Below are 6000 nucleotides of genomic sequence, written 5' to 3' on the forward strand. Positions count from 1 at the left end.
GTAGCTAGATTGGAAGCCATTAGGGTGCTACTAGCCTTTACTTGTTTTAAGGGATTCAAACTATTCTAGATGGATGTCATAAATGCCTTTCTGAATGGGGTGATAAAAAAAATGTGTATGTTGAACAACCCCTAGGATTTGAAAATTCATAATTTTCTAAACATATGTCCAAATTAAAAAGTTCATTATATAGACTAAAATAAGAAAGAACCTTTATTAAGTGGAGCTTAGACACCACCATATTTTGAAAAAGGGTAGGAGATGAACTACTGATTATTTGATTTTATATTGATGATATTTTGTTTGGATTGTCTGATAAAAACCTTTATGATGAGTTTTCAAAAATAATGAGTATGGAATTTGGGATGAGTATTATGGGGAACTGACTACTTTCTTGGATTTAGTATAAGGCAGAAGGATGAAAGAACTTTTTTTACTCAATCAAAATATATTAAGGACATCCTTAAGAAATATAAAATGGATAAAACTAAGCTAATCAACACTCTCATGAGTTCCATTATTTAGTTAGATAAAGATTTAAATGGAAAATCTATTGATCCAAAAAAATATAAGGGAATAATTAGATAACTTCTTTACTTAACTACTAGCAGACCTGATATTATATTTAGTGTTTATATCTGTGTTAGATTGTAGGTTAATCCAAAAGAGTCACACTTATCTGCTATTAAGAGAATTCTTAGATATCTCTTAGAAACATAAGACTTAGAAATTTGGTATCCTAGGCATAGCTCTTCCTTTGAAATCATAGAATATTTTGATTATGATTTTGTAGGATGCTGAGTTGATAGAAAAAGAACTTCAGGAACATGTCAATTCATAGGACAATCCCTAGTCTTTCAGTCCAGTAAAAAATAGAACTCAGTTGCCCTGTCCACTGCTAAAGCTATGTACATAGAATTAGGAAGTTGTGTGGCCCATATCCTTTGATTAAAGAAACAAATTTTGGATATAGGACTACATGTAGGCATAATTCAAATCCTACATCATAACCCTAGTTCCATGTATATTTCAAAGAGTCTAATCAAACACTATAGGACCAAGCATATATACATAAGTTACAATTTCATTAGGGACCATGTAACCAAAGACGACATAGAGCTACACCAAATAGCCACTGATAATCAACTTGCTAATATCTTTACAAAACCATTGGTTTTTGAAACCTTCAACACCTTATGAATCAGATTAGGTGTGATCTATATTCATGCTTGAAATTGACACTTTTTATTTTGTTATGTTAATCTTTGTTAGGCTTGTTTTTATTTACAAGTTTTGTGCATTTTATTTCCGTTTTCTCATAAATTTTGTTATTTTATTTTGCTTTTTTATCCCTAATTTGTTTTTATTGTTGATTTTATTTTTGCTCTTATTTTCGTTCTTATGATTTTGTTGTTATCTTGTTTTATGTTTGTATCCTGATCATCTCACAAACCCTTCGCTGAACTTCACCACCTTTTCCTGCAAATTTAAAATTTCATCTTTGATCGTACTATATGAACCACATTTATACGATACGATCTTGACAACACTTCTTTGATCATAACACTTGACTCAACGAATGAACTAGATTGAAATCAAACTCTATGAACACCTGTTCATCTGGATGATCCATGTGTCAATCCATATTGGGATGAATTCATTCCAGTTGGTATGATATTTATTATTTATCATATAATATGAAGACCTGTTCGTGCTGTATGAATTTATTTTTCAAAAGTCATTCAACTTTACTACTTAGGACGAGCTCCATGTCTCTAATTGTCCCATAAAAAGTTTGATCATAATGTACGATCAAACACATCTTTTTTAACTAATCTTTTGACCAGAATAATTGCATACAATTGTCCAGTATGACGTCATGATCATACAATATGATTTACTGTAGATCTATTTAAATAGCCTAATTCTTTCTATATTTTCACACAAAATTCTAATACTTCCTTTTTGTAATCTAAACCATTGAATGGCTGGAGGTGGGAAGCGAAGTCGATAAACCCAGGATGCTTCCTTCTCTCGTAACCCTATCGATGATCGCTTTTTGATAGCTTCTGATGAAGCTGCCCACTGAAAATACAAAGAAGCCAAGATCACACCTTTCAGGCTTCTTAATCAACAGGTCCTTAGATTTTCGGTAATGAACCTCTTTAATTACACTTTGTTTCAATTTCTTCTAACTTTGGCCTATCTCTTCCACACTAAAATCCTTTTTGAGTTTCTAACAAATCTTAGGATTAGTGAGGTTGCTACTATAATGATTTCTTTTGTGTGCTATCAAAATGTGGAAATCACCAAAGAGTACATAAGAGTCCATCTTCAACTATACACCTAAGGAAATATATATCCTTCCCATGGCCTCCAACTCTGACTTTGACTGGAGTGCTATGAATCTCTTACTTCAAAATGATGCCTTGAACTACCACCGACCCTTCGTACACATTCTAAATCACAATGCTTGGGTTTTCTTGTACGTCATAAGAATATCTATCATCCCTAAAGCTAGAGACTAGATAAATATGACTCCCCTACTATCAACTATCACTTACTTCGTAAAGTCAAACACCCAAGTAGATGAAGCTCAAATGATAATTTATTATATCCAAAATCTCACTTCCATTTGACTCCATCCATAAGAAGAAAGCACAACCTCGCTCTAGGACATGTGATTGGGTATATATTGAATAAAAAATACAATATCACATATCATGCTCCTCTTAACCACACTCCAATCTTCTTTTTGGATGCCTCCTTCCGGATGTTATTTCATAGATATCAAGACCCAAAAGACCTGCTCTTTGATGAAGAAGGAGAAGCTGCCCTTCCTCCTCACTACTACCAATACGAGGAGTTGATTCAATGATTTGATAGACTTGAGACTTGTCTAGATCAATAATAAACTCAGCATGATAATGATATGGGTTGGTTAACGGAGCAATTTGGAAACATCCAACAACATTTCACCTCCATTTAACATTAATATGATAGCTTTAGTCAGCTCTTCCAACCATCTCCATATTCACCCTCAGATCAGGATCCACCTCTATACTTATTTATTTATGTTGTAGTTTTCTTTTTTATGATTATATTTTCTTTTGTTCTTTGTTGTTTTGTTTATGTATCACATTTTTTCTTTCCAACACCTCTTATGTTGTAATCCTTTTAAATTATATATATATATATATATATTACATTGTGTTTATTTCTTTGCATTCAAGTAGAATTCCTTTTTCATTCTAGCTGGTTCTGTGCTATTAGATCTCTTTTATATGCTTTTTTACTTGAGAAATTTGCAAAAAATGGGTTTTTTTGTTGTTCGTACTGTACGATTCAACTCATACTGTACGAATTGGATTATACTGTATGACTGAACTCTCCACAATGTTCTTTACTATTTGTATAAACATCCTTTTATTCTGACTTAAAAGTTTAATAAGTAATTAATGGAAATATTAAAACTCAAAGGATAAATGAATCTTATGAATTTTGATATCCCCTCTTATTTCTTTTGCATGATAATCTCTTATTTGAACTAGATGTCTAAATCAAATTGGAATTAAGATGTTGAAATAAAAACTTATTCACTCTACTACATGTTTTTTTATATCATTGATATATTCTACAATTTGGTGAATAAAATTCATTATTTTTCTACATCAAGCTCTTTATTCCTATTAGAAAACTTTGGTTTGTCTTGTAGATTATACTTCCCTATATAAGAAAGTGAGTTATTCTTCTCTTATATTTGGAAAATAGTCTTAAAATTGAGATTCTTAAAGATTTAAAAAGGAAGAAATTTGAAAAACAAAAGTCAAAAGAGGCACAAAATGAGCCCAAAATTAAAAGATGTGTAATGATGCAAAAAGTAAAAGATACACTAAGTGTGTAAAAAATAAATGATGCGCAATGTTTGCCAAAATCTGATAAAAGAGGCACAAAATGAGTCCAACTTAAATTAGCTTCTCTTTATGTTAATTCTTTAAATCTTAGAACATCCTTGTGTTTAATAATATGTTTAAATATATTTTGGAAAATCCTAGTTCTTTATTTATCACTTTTATAGTAATAATATATTAGATATTTTTATGCTTACAGTCTAAAAAGTTTAAATTTCCTTGTTTAATTATAATTCTTGAATAAGATGTCGATTTAAACAAAAGATTTTAGCCTGTGAAAATGTTAATCTGGGTGTGTAAACTCTAGAATCCAAATGTTTTTGTTGCAATCAAATCAATACATATCTTATGGTCTTTTCTATTTGTAGAGTAAATTTATTACATTTTGAAAAATGCATACGAGAGTTCTCATATCTGTAATGGTTCTTTCCTTAATTTGAGTTGTTAGTTGTTTTGAGTCTATTTGTTTTATGCATTTATTATTTCAATTTTCTATTTTTCTTCCTATTGCTTTTCCTCTTTTTGTGATGTTAGAAGGGGAGTAGTATTTTGTTGTTGTTGTTTTAGTTTGTATATTATTTAAAGTAAAACAAATTATACTCCTTTTTCTTACAATTAATTTTCATTCGAAGGGAGTTTAGAGGAAAGCAACTTTTTAAAAATCCAAAATATAAAATTTTTTTCCATCATAAAAAAGGAAGAGATTATTGCAAACCTCATTCAAACACTATGACTTTGATGATAACAAAATTTATTGTGTATGTTATTGTTTTCTCTTACTTTTGGGATATTTTTGATTTGTGTTTATGTGTAGTAACATTTTTGAAAATCAATCTTCCGTACACTTGTAATTTTGATCATCTCAAGACTAGGTAGAAAAGGGTTACAATCAGTTTTAATTTTATTATATAATTTCTCCTTTCTTAAGTCGTATTATATAATTGGGTGGTGCCAATCTTTTTTGAAGTTAATGAAGAAGGATGTCCAATTTAAGTGGGATGCAGAATGCTAGGAAGCATTTGACAGTATTAAAAGATATATGTTGAATTCGCCCATTCTCGTAGCACTAATTTTGGGGGAGCCTCTTATACTATACATAATAGCTCTAGAAGAGTCCCTAGGAGCATTATTGTCCCAACATAATGATGAAGGCAAAGAAAATGAACTATATTATACCAGTCGAAGATTAATCAGAACAAAAGTGTGATATTCTCCAATTGAGAAGTATTGTATGGCATTAATTTTCGCAATTCAGAAACTTTGCCACTACATGCTATCTTATAAAATCACATTGATATCAAATATCAATCTGCTAAAGTTCTTGATAATAAGACTAGCATTAATAGGTTGTCTAGCTACGTGGGTAGTAATATTACTGCAGTTTGATATCACATACATATAACAAAAGGATGTAAAAGGGCAAGCCTTAGTAGACTTTCTCACTACGTATCCTATCCCAATAGATTTCCAACTCAATGATGATTTTCCTGATGAGCAAATCATACAGGTCAATAAATACTAAAAGCTACCATTTTGGGAGTTATACTTTGATGGAGCATCATTGATTAAACCTACTCGACCTCCAAATCTTCCAAGGGCTCGAGCTGGCATTCGTCTCATTTTTGTAGCACCTGAGGGAGGCATAATGAGATTTTCATTCAGTTTAACTGAACCTCATACCAACAACAAAGTAAAATATGAAGCTCTAATAGTAGGATTAGAGATTGCGATTGATATCAGAATCCAAAATGTCTAAATCTTTAGCGATTCTCTACTTGTGATAAATTAGGCCCTCAACATTTACAAGGTTAGCAAACTTGAATTATCCATTACCATCGACGAGCTGTCAAGCTTCTAAATTAAATACTAAATGTTAGAATAATACTAATTCATATAGGTCAAAATGCCAAGGCAGATTGCCTAGCCAAATTAGCTAAAGATGTGGTGAACACGGATGAGGAGATACCTATACAAATTATGGTTCAAGGCCATCAGGTCTTAGAGCTGGAAATCTTACAATTCCCGTAGGCAAAGGGAATACTAGATTCAAGCCAACAGGATACAATCTCAACTGATCCTCATCCTCCTT

The sequence above is a fragment of the Dendrobium catenatum genome, unplaced genomic scaffold, assembly GCF_001605985.2.
Source record: "Dendrobium catenatum unplaced genomic scaffold, ASM160598v2 fragScaff_scaffold_697, whole genome shotgun sequence".
Classification (NCBI taxonomy): Eukaryota; Viridiplantae; Streptophyta; class Magnoliopsida; order Asparagales; family Orchidaceae; genus Dendrobium; species Dendrobium catenatum.